Source organism: Babylonia areolata, chromosome 35, assembly GCF_041734735.1.
Source record: "Babylonia areolata isolate BAREFJ2019XMU chromosome 35, ASM4173473v1, whole genome shotgun sequence".
Lineage (NCBI taxonomy): Eukaryota > Metazoa > Mollusca > Gastropoda > Neogastropoda > Buccinidae > Babylonia > Babylonia areolata.
The window spans coordinates 1,623,849-1,636,059 of NC_134910.1; positions in this window are offsets into that span (position 1 = coordinate 1,623,849).

Below are 12,211 nucleotides of genomic sequence, written 5' to 3' on the forward strand. Positions count from 1 at the left end.
TCAAACCTATCATGATCAGCTTACACCGACTTAGCAAGAGAATTGAGAGAAAACTGTAACATCACCTGTCATTGTTGCTTTCAGTCCAGCCGACTGCACAGGGCCATATTAGGTCAGCTCAACTACACTGATGCCCAACCATGTTCAACACAAAACAGTCATATAAAAAAACAAAAAAAAGGGAAAAAAACAAAACAAAAAAAAAACCCACATTAAGATAAAACAACAAAACATAGTTCATGACACTGTCATATAAAAAACAACATTAAGATTTAAACTACAAAACATAGTTCATGACACTGTCATATAAAAACAACAACAACAACAACATTAAGATTAAACGACAAAACATAGTTCACGACACTGTCATATAAAAAAAACAAACACAAAACAACAACAACATTAAGATTTAAACGACAAAACATTGTTCACGACACTGTCATATAAAAAAAACAACATTAAGATTTAAACTACAAAATATAGTTCACGACACTGTCATATAAAAACAACAACATTAAGATTAAACTACAAAACACAGTTCACGACACTGTCATATAAAAACAACAACAAAAAACAACAACATTAAGATTAAACGACAAAACACAGTTCATGACACATTATCCTGACCACTTAGCTCCTCACAGCAAACCAGACTGGGCAGTGCTGATGATGTCAGCCCTTAAGCTCAATTCATCAACCCCACACAACTGACGGTGGGTAGATCATTAAGGAGGAGAACCTCCTCTTTCGCTTCGTCAAGTCTCCACACTCAGCTCTTTCAAGTCTGGCCTTAAAACCCACCTCTTCCCAAAATAGCCTCCCTTCCCTGCCTCTTCCTGGTCTTTAGTTTCTCCAGTTTTAGAGTTATGCGTGCGTGAGAATGACTGGTGCGAAAGCGCTTAGATTTGTCTATGCACAAGATTCAGCGCTATATAAGTACCATTATTATTATTATTATTATTAATCAGTTAACAGTCCCCCCAGCCCCTACATCCCCACCCCCAACAATCGGTGTCTGATCCACACATCCCTTTCCCACGAAAGGCCAGTGACCGACACGCTCGACTGTTTGATATGCTCATCCCTCCACTGACTCCAGTACTCAAGCATACAACATGAGCTTCCAGTATAATACTTTCAGAAAGGAATCTGTTCGAAACACATACCTCCAGCAACATCACCATCATCAACACAAGCAAATACACACCAACATTCCCATCAATACAAACAAACACACAACAACATCACCAGCATCAACACAAACACACACCAACATCACCAGCATCAACACAAACACACCAACATCACCATCATCACAAACACACATCACTATCATCATCACAAACACACAACAACATCACCATCATCAACACAAACACACAACAACATCACCATCATCATCACAAACACACAACAACATCACCATCATCATCACAAACACACAACAACATCACCATCATCAACACAAACACACACCAACATTCCCATCATCATCACAAACACACAACAACATCACCATCATCATCACAAACACACAACAACATCACCATCATCATCACAAACACACAACAACATCACCATCATCAACACAAACACACACTAACATTCCCATCATCAACACAAACACACACCAACATTCCCATCATCAACACAAACACACAGCAACATTCCCATCAACACAAACACAACAACATCACCATCATCACAAACACAACAACATCACCATCATCATCACAAACACACAACAACATCACCATCATCAACACAAACACAACAACATCACCACCATCATCACAAACACACAACAACATCACCACCATCAACACAAACACAGCAACATCACCATCATCGCGAACACACAGCAACATTCCCATCATCAACACAAACACAGCAACATCACCATCATCGCGAACACACAGCAACATTCCCATCATCAACACAAATACGCAAAAAAACATACCCATCAAGAATGCAGATAAATACACAGCAACATCACCATCGCGAACACACAGCAACATTCCCATCATCAACACAAATACGCAAAAAAACATACCCATCAAGAATGCAGATAAATACACAGCAACATCACCATCGTGAACACAAAACACATACCAACATCTCACTGAATGGGTCTGGCATTTTTAACCTCATTCTGTTTACAAAAGTCCATTGAGTAATTTTCTGTCTTCATACTTTCTTTTATTTCCAAGATCACTCTTTGATTCCATCTGCCCATCTACCCTGTTTCCCACAACACACCAACCACCACCACCCCTCCCTCTCCCACAACACACCAACCACCCCTCCCTCTCCCACAACACACCAACCACCTCTCCCTCTCCCACAACACACCGACCCCTCCCTCTCCCACAACACACCAACCCCCACCACCCCTCTCCCACAACACACCACCACCCCTCTCCCACAACACACCACCACCCCTCTCCACAACACACCAACCCCTCCCTCTCCCACAACACACCAACCTCTCCCTCTCCCACAACACACCAACCCCCACCACCCCTCTCCCACAACACACCAACCCCCACCACCCCTCTCACACAACACACCAAGCACCCCTCCCTCTCCCACAACACACCGACCCCCACCCCTCCCTCTCACACAACACACCACCCCTCCCTCTCCCACAACACACCAACCACCTACCCCTCTCTCACAACACACCAACCCCCACCACCCCTCTCCCACAACACACCGACCCCTCCCTCTCCCACAACACACCAACCACCCCTCCCTCTCACACAACACACCACCCCTCCCTCTCCCACAACACACCAACCACCTACCCTCTCTCACAACACACCAACCCCCTCCCTCTCCCACAACACACCAACCACCTACCCCTCTCTCACAACACACCAACCCCCACCACCCCTCTCCCACAACACACCGACCCCTCCCTCTCCCACAACACACCAACCACCCCTCCCTCTCCCACAACACACCAACCACCCTCCCTCTCCCACAACACACCAACCCCTCCCTCTCCCACAACACACCAACCCCCACCACCCCTCTCCCACAACACACCAACCACCTACCCCTCTCTCACAACACACCAACCCCCTCCCTCTCCCACAACACACCAACCACCTACCCCTCTCTCACAACACACCAACCCCCACCACCCCTCTCCCACAACACACCGACCCCTCCCTCTCCCACAACACACCAACCACCCCTCCCTCTCCCACAACACACCAACCACCCCTCCCTCTCCCACAACACACCAACCCTCCCTCTCCCACAACACACCAACCCCCACCACCCCTCTCACACAACACACCAACCCTCCCTCTCCCACAACACACCAACCACCCCTCCCTCTCCCACAACACACCAACCACCCCTCCCTCTCCCACAACACACCAACCACCACCCCTCTCCCACAACACACCAACCACCTACCCCTCTCCCACAACACACCAACCACCTACCCCTCTCCCACAACACACCAACCACCTACCCCTCTCTCACAACACACCAACCACCCCTCCCTCTCCCTCTCCTGCCTTTTATAAACGAGAACAGTCCGCGGTATAAATACTTCACATGTCTACAATGACGAGCACGTGTGACAAGACAAGAAAGATAACTCCTCCCAACCTGCCATCTGTCCCCACAGCACAGAGTCATGAGGAACACTGCATCTGTTCATTGCTTATTGTTGCTTAAAGGTCAGCCAACCGCACGGGGCCATATCAGGGCTGTCAAACCATACAAGTGCTCAACCGCGTCAACACAAAACTGTCACACACACACACACACACACACACACACAAAACTGTAAGATAAACACAGTTCATGACAAATCATCCTAACCATTTACCTCTTTATGACAAATAAGACCAGGCCATGCTGAGGACGCCAGCCATTCCGCTTACTTTAGCATCCCCAGATTACAAAAAATCATCAAGGAAAAAAAAAGATACTTCAAAGACAAACAAAAAATACATCAAAGAGGCCATATAGGCAAATAACCCTGCAGAATGGACCCCTAGTGCCCATCCCAGTGTTCACATCTCACCACCTAATCGCCAGAGCAAAACAGCACATACAGTACATCATAGACTGTGGAAAGGAGAAAAATGTGACCAGGCTTGCTAAAAAAAAAAAAAAAAAAAAAAAAAAAAAGACTGCAAATGGACTGGGAAGGCAGAAAATGGAGACAACAGTGAAGGAAGAAAAAAAAGGCAGAAACAAAGAGAGTGATAGAAAACAGGAAATTTCTAGCATAGATTTTCCAGAAGGCGGGATGCTATTCATACTGAAAGAACACTCTCCCCCCCCCCCCCCCCCCCCCAGCATCCCCACAGGAGAAAAACACTTAATCTCAAACGCATTATAGCGCATGACAACACACACGTCACATGAAAACAAAACAAGCTTCACACACAAGTCATCAGTCCTCACAAGATATGTTGGAATCAGCCGTGTTTTCAAACTTCACCCCAACACTATTCAAAGCTAGGTGCTGGCAACTCTTCATTTCAATCAAAAACAAAAGGCACACACAACAACAACAAAAAAAGCCAAAATCCCCAACAAAAACAAACCAACAAATGATTAAAGAGGAGAGTAAGGGGGGGGCGGGGGGGGGGGGGGTAAGGTCTTAGCAGTAAGCCTTTTTTTTTTTCCACTCCCACCCCTCTTTTTTATTTTTATTTTTTAACTTCATATTAAGAAAACAGCTAAGATAAGAGCTGAACACTGATGTCAATTATTTGTTGTATTTGTATTTCTTTTTATCACATCAGATTTCTCTGTGTGAAATTCGGGCTGCTCTCCCCACGGAGAACGCGTCACTACACTACAGCGCCACCCATTATTTTGCACTAAGTGCATGCTGCACACAGGACCTCGGTTTATCGTCTCATCCGAATGACTAGCGTCCAGACCACCACTCAAGGTCTAGTGGAGGGGGAGAAAATATCGGCGGCTGAGCCGTGATTCAAACCAGCGCACTCTCGCTTCCTAGGCGGACGCGTTACCTCTAGGCCATCACTCCACTCAATTATCCCACATTCACTGATTCAATCCACAGAAAACACTCTTTGACCCAGATATTATACTTTTTTTTTTCTCCCTATGACCACCATTATTGACATGCAATATTTGATTTGATCAATTCTGCAGGTGGTATTTGTTGTTTCGTTTTATTTCGTTCTTTACTGATCATACTTAACTAAACAAAAGTATTTCATTTGGCTGCACGTTTACGTACATGATGCTGGCTGTGTGCCCATCAAGATTCTTCAGCATACAATATGCGTCTTGACAGTCTGCAAGGTCTCAACAACAATGCACAACACTTTCAAGGCCATTGCTGTCAGGTTCCACTGTCATCATAATAATCATTTGTCATACGGAAGAATATATATATGATAGTCAGTCGTGTCCAACTATGACCATCAGAACACCAGAGGAGGCAACTGCTGTTCCGACTATTTGGGCTAGAATCTGATTATAGTGGAGAGTGTCTTGCCCAAGTTTACATCCCCACTCTCTCGGCCAAGAGGGTTTTAGGACAGTCGGCGTTGGGGATGGTTCCCAAAGGCCAACTAGCCCCCAAGGCTGCAGCACTAAGAGCCAGTGCAATTTTGCCTAGTTTGAGAGTCATAGTCCTTCACAAAAGACTAAGCTGTAAATGGTTTCCCATTGACTGGAGAAACCACTGATAATACAGCTCTCACTTTGCTGTTGGCCCAAATGTAAACTCATGTCAATCTGTGATATAAGCCAAGAATACATCGGACTTAAAACCCCTATCTCCAATAGTGAAGAGCTGGCAACATTTCCTGCATGAAACTCCAAGCCGTTCAAATCTCATGCTCTAAAAACTCTTGTTTTCAATGACATTTGCCAGTAACAATGTGCACAAAAGTGGCAGACATTTTCCACACCCATAACACAGTGGCACAAGCGAGAAAAAAAAAAAAAAAAAAAGGAGAAAAAAGCAATGAAGCCAATGTGTACGATTCCAACAGAAAGCGGATGGCAGAAACCATGGAATGTGACGGATGGCCTGCTGCTATGGCACACACACAACTCCTCCTGTATTGTGTTGTGTTGTACTGCGTTGTGTTGTGTTGTGTTGTGGTGCACTGTGATGTGTTGTATTGTGTTGCATTGCACTGTGATGTGTTGTATTGCACTGTGATGTGTTGTATTGTGTTGTATTGCACTGTGATGTGTTGTATTGTGTTGTATTGCACTGTGATGTGTTGTATTGTGTTGTGTTGTATTGTATTGTGTTGCACTGTGATGTGTTGTATTGTTTTGTATTGCACTGTGATGTGTTGTGTTGTATTGCACTGTGATGTGTTGTATTGCGTTGTATCGCACTGTGATGTGCTGTATTGTGTTGTGTTGTATTGTGTTGCACTGTGATGTGTTGTGTTGTATTGTGTTGTACTATGTTGTGTTGTGTTGTATTGTGTTGTACAATATTGTGTTGTGTTATATTGTGCTGCATTGTATTGTGTTGTAGTGTATAGTGTTGTGTTGTATTGTCTTTGTATTGTGCTGCACTGTATAGCATTGTACTGTATTGTGTTGTGTTGTATTGTGCTGCACTGTATAGCATTGTACTGTATTGTGTTGTGTTGTATTGTGCTGCACTGTATAGCATTGTACTGTATTGTGTTGTGTTGTATTGTGCTGCACTGTATAGCATTGTATTGTGTTGTGTTGTATTGTGCTGCACTGTATAGCATTGTACTGTATTGTGTTGTGTTGTATTGTGCTGCACTGTATAGCATTGTACTGTATTGTGTTGTGTTGTATTGTGCTGCACTGTATAGCATTGTATTGTATTGTGCTGCACTGTATAGCATTGTACTGTATTGTGTTGTGTTGTATTGTGCTGCACTGTATAGCATTGTGTTGTGTTGTATTGTGCTGCACTGTATAGCATTGTACTGTATTGTGTTGTGTTGTATTGTGCTGCACTGTATAGCATTGTACTGTATTGTGTTGTGTTGTATTGTGCTGCACTGTATAGCATTGTACTGTATTGTGTTGTATTGTGCTGCACTGTATAGCATTGTACTGTATTGTGTTGTGTTGTATTGTGCTGCACTGTATAGCATTGTACTGTATTGTGTTGTGTTGTATTGTGCTGCACTGTATAGCATTGTACTGTATTGTGTTGTGTTGTATTGTGCTGCACTGTATAGCATTGTACTGTATTGTGTTGTGTTGTATTGTGCTGCACTGTATAGCATTGTACTGTATTGTGTTGTGTTGTATTGTGCTGCACTGTATAGCATTGTACTGTATTGTGTTGTGTTGTATTGTGCTGCACTGTATAGCATTGTACTGTATTGTGTTGTGTTGTATTGTGCTGCACTGTATAGCATTGTACTGTATTGTGTTGTGTTGTATTGTGCTGCACTGTATAGCATTGTACTGTATTGTGTTGTGTTGTATTGTGCTGCACTGTATAGCATTGTACTGTATTGTGTTGTGTTGTATTGTGCTGCACTGTATAGCATTGTACTGTATTGTGTTGTGTTGTATTGTGCTGCACTGTATAGCATTGTACTGTATTGTGTTGTGTTGTATTGTGCTGCACTGTATAGCATTGTACTGTATTGTGCTGTGTTGTATTGTGCTGCACTGTATAGCATTGTACTGTATTGTGCTGTGCTATATTGTGCTGCACTGTATAGCATTGTACTGTATTGTGTTGTGTTGTATTGTGCTGCACTGTATAGCATTGTATTGTGTTGTGTTGTATTGTGCTGCACTGTATAGCATTGTATTGTGTTGTGTTGTATTGTGCTGCACTGTATAGCATTGTACTGTATTGTGTTGTGTTGTATTGTGCTGCACTGTATAGCATTGTACTGTATTGTGTTGTGTTGTATTGTGCTGCACTGTATAGCATTGTACTGTATTGTGTTGTGCTATATTGTGCTGCACTGTATAGCATTGTACTGTATTGTGTTGTATTGTGCTGCACTGTATAGCATTGTACTGTATAGTGTTGTGTTGTATTGTGCTGCACTGTATAGCATTGTACTGTATTGTGCTGTGCTATATTGTGCTGCACTGTAAATGTTGTGTTGTATTGTTGTATTTGTATTGTGTTGTACTGTACAGTATTGTGTTGTCATTGTATTGTGTTGCATTGTGGTGTAGTGTATTGTGTGTACTGTGCTGTCCTGTGCTATGCTGTGCTGTGCTGTGCTGTCCTGTGCTATGCTGTGCTGTGCTGTGCTGTGCTGTGCTGTGCTGTGCTGTGCTGTGCTGTGCTGTGCTGTGCTGTGTCACTCTCTGTCACCACTAATTTCTCCAAGTAAAACTCCAGCCACTTGGCACAGGGCTGGCCAGCACAGTGCCTCATCACCCTTTTCTCAGGGCTACAATTCAAAGAAAAACTGTGCATGGCATTTCTTTAAATGAGTCAAGAAATCACTCAAATGTACAAAGATATGTGCAGTCAATGGAAATGTTAAACATGGTTTTTTAGCGGAAAATGGTGTCCATATGTTAAACTTTCTTGAAAACAATAACTCACAACAAATTATGGCGAAACATCAAGGAGTGCGGAAATGATGCAGGTGTTCTTGTATGTATTCGCGTGTGTATATCCATGTGTATATATAAGATGTATCATGACTGTGTATTTTGGTATACCATGCCTCATCATACTGCTGTTTAGATGGAATAAGTTGCTAGATACGAGGTCCCATGTGTTTAATGGAAATCATAATATGGTTTGCGATCTTTTTCCGTTATGTTGCTTGACATGGATCAAGTAAGCAAAGTGTCAACAACTCTATACTGATGCTAATATAATATTTTATTATTTGTTATAATTTTCATCACTACCAATATCTGATGACTGTTTCACACTGACCTTGAAAAGAAAGTGAATTTTTAAAAAAAGAGAAAAAGTTAAAAATTTTTTTTTTTTTAAGGAAAAGAAAAAAGAATTCAAAGAAAAACACTTTTCAAAACTATTGTAAACAAAAAAAAACTTTTTTTTTAAACTTAAAAAACAAAACTGTGAAAGAACAGACACTGACAAAGTGATCAAATCAGCTGAAAGGTTACAGTTTTCACAGTGCATATCAAAGTACACCCTCCTGTCTTACACTGAATAAAACGTAGGATCACTTGCAGTTCTGCTTTACAATTAATTTTTAGAAATCAAAACATATCCAAGTCCCCCTCTCTTGTTCAAATAGTATTTTTAGGCAGGCATATTATACACACACACACACACACACAAAAATATATATATATATATATATATATATATATATATTATAGACAGAGATCATTATGATTGATTTTAAATCAGCATGCAATTTAAAAAATAATACTACTAAAATCCACACGCACAATAAATCCACAGAAAGCAGAGATTTAAAACAGGCTGTCTGAGTCCTGGGCCACAGTCCTACACCCTCCATTTGATTCTTCCAGTCAGACTCGGGAGAAAGAGCGACAGCAAGAAGTGAACCCTGGCCCTCACAGACACTGTACTGGCAGATGAATGTCTTAACCACTCCACCACCTTCCTTCAACTCAACCCGGACAGGGAACTGGTCTAACAGGTGCAGCAATAAAACAACACATGACTGCTGCATCTGTAAAAAGGAAATTTTCTATCTAAAATTACGTTTAATTACACATACTTATTTGTATTTGCATTTCTTTTCACCACAACAGATTTCTCTGAGTGAAATTCGGGCTGCTCTCCCCAGGGAGAGCGCGTCGCTACACTAACAGCGCCACCCATTTTTTTTGTATTTTTTCCTGCGTGCAGTTTTATTTGTTTTTCCTATCGAAGTGGATTTTTCTACATAATTTTCCCAGGAACAACCCTTTTGTTGCCGTGGGTTCTTTTACGTGCGCTAAGTACATGCTGCACACAGGACCTCGGTTTATCGTCTCATCCGAATGACTAGCGTCCAGACCACCACTCAAGGTCTAGTGGAGGGGGAGAAAATATCGGCGGCTGAGCCGTGATTCGAACCAGCGCGCTCAGATTCTCTCTCGCTTCCTAGGCGGACGCGTTACCTCTAGGCCATCACTCCACTCCGTGACCCAACTAGTGCAGACTCTGGCAGGGGTCTGACATTCCTGTCCTGTGTAAACTACTATCCGCCTATGCGGAGAAAACGAAAGTACTACGGCCGATAACCTCCCGGAAGTAGGTAACCTCCCCTTTGTCCCGCTGGCTAGCGCCCTCTTTTTCCGGCAGCCATTATGACTCCTGTTCCTGTGCTCTTCATATGGCTAAGTTTTTTTTTTGTATTTTCTGTCTGACAATTGGAGAAAATCTGCACAGCAAACTGTGGGCTGTAAAACTGGACACACCCTGATGACAGGTATCAGTGTATCAAACCTTAAAGCCTGAACCGGACTATAAATGGCGGGCGATATGAATCAAGCCAGTTTCTCACCAGAGTCTGACACTGTGACGTCGGTGAAGGTTTATTCAAAATAAAAGCCTAATAAAGCTACGGTTTGGCTTCATTTATGGCAGAGAGCGAGATTTGCCTAGCAGCTTCCAATCTAGACCTGAATTGACTGTGTCAGCTACACGTAATACAAAATTTGAATGCAGAGAAAAGGGGCGCAACCGAAACCTTGCTCTCGGGAGTTAAGACTTTAAGTCCTCCATCAGAGACTGTAGTCTAATGCTTTGTTCTCTGCCTGAACAATCCCCATTCTGATTGACATTTCTATTGGAAGTAAGAGTTTTCAACTGACAGTACGGCACTGCCCTGACGTTAGACACTGATAACAGCATCACCGATGTCTCCACCACTGAAAGCAGCCAACCAAAGGTTCTTTATTCTCTGTGTTAACGATAAGCCTGTTTCTGGTCTGACCACCAAGGTTTTATCGTTTCACATCTGTGACAAAATCTCACACATTTCATCCTAGCACTTTAACATAGGCATGGCCTAGAAACCTTATACTTCATCAACAATGACACTACTAGGCGATACTAAGAAGTCAGCGTCAATTCCATTTCCTTACTTGGGAATCTTTCACTGCCACAGGCGACTTGTGTTGAGGGGGTATATTAAATGGACCTTTTTTCACAAGTAACAAAGCTCGAACAGCTCCTGCCAACTTTCCTGCACAATAGAAAACCGGATCGCATCCAGTCTGAAATATCTGGTGCTGGGGAACAGCGGTGAAAAGAGCTATTATACGGTGGTGAAAAGAGCTATTATACGGCGGTGAAAAGAGCTATTATACAGCAACCTTAAAATGAGCTGTCTGTTAAACTAAAGGGGAGGAAAAGAAATCATTGTATGGAATGAGGAAAAGATATTTCCCTGGGTTGAAGCCAAGAACAGTAGAACCAACAAATCAATAATACACAAAAAAAAAACAACAGAATTTCTTAATCCACAAGGGAGTTCATTTGTGTATGGATATTTTGCCTATATTCTTTTTTTCAAGCATTTGTCTATCAGTGAACTCTATTTTCTTCTCAAAGAAAAGAAGTAAAAAAAAAAAAAAAAACAGAGAAAAAGGGTCACAAGCAATAACGTGCACAATAGTTTCCCTATAAAAGACCAGAAACATTTCAAATCGATAAAATTATTCTCTTCGTGTAAATGCTTTTTCAAACGTAATTCACAAATATATACAAACATGTCCTCAGCAAATATATACAAAAGTTCAAAAATTGATTTCAAAACAAATAATCATCAGACTGTACCAATAGTTACAGTATTTATATACATGTATCATGTGCACACATACACATAAAAATATTAGAGACGCAACACCTTAGTGATTCACATGTGATTCCTTAAGAATTACGGACAAAAAAAAAAAAAAAAAAAAAAAAAATATATATATATGAGAAATGGCAGTTAGCACGCTCCTGCATTTCTTGATTTAACCACCACACATTTTTTTCCCAATTGAAGAAAGGATCATGGATGAATAAATGAATAAATGGGCTAGAACACATCCTTGTTACTATATCCGGGATTCATCATCACATGAAATGATGTCTGCACTATTGTAAAATAACTTTTGTGATACATCTTCGTTTATGTAATCATGTCTGTTTTTCAAAATAACTTTTGTGATTTATTTTTGTTTATGTAATTATGTCTGCACTTTAAAATAACTTTTGTAATTCATCATTGTTTATGTAATTTACAATATGTCTGCACTTTAAAATAATTAATTCCAAAAATTA